A 465-nucleotide genomic window follows, 5' to 3' on the forward strand; every position below is an offset into this window, starting at 1 on the left:
CGGCAAAGCAAGCCATGAGCCACCCAGCCTCGTCGCCCCTCCGAGGCTTCGCGCCACGGACCTCATGGGCACAGTGGGGACGTCCCGAACTTGACCGGGAGTTGCTGCACTTTATAACTCGATTGTTCCCTGAAGAACAAAACCAACGAAAATCAACGTGAAAGGAAAAGCCCATTACAAAGAGGCCGAAACGGAGCTGAACTCTTGAAGGATGCTCATCTGGCCTCTGCGTGGGAGCCAAGGTCGCTTTATTTTGGGATGTTTTCAACTGCACATAACTGTCTGAAAACGCTATTAATTGTGCTCAAACAAGCAGAGGCCCAGAGATAGTTGGGTTGGTTCCAGTCTGGCCTGATGACAACCAAAAGTGCAGGTTCTTCCATCATCCTTAGCTTGCTGGCCTTCGGGCTTCGCGTTTGTTGTCTCATGGTTACAAAGTGGCTGCTGTGCCTCCAGACATCACAT

The sequence above is a fragment of the Pteropus vampyrus genome, unplaced genomic scaffold, assembly GCF_000151845.1.
Source record: "Pteropus vampyrus isolate Shadow unplaced genomic scaffold, Pvam_2.0 Scaffold412, whole genome shotgun sequence".
NCBI lineage: Eukaryota > Metazoa > Chordata > Mammalia > Chiroptera > Pteropodidae > Pteropus > Pteropus vampyrus.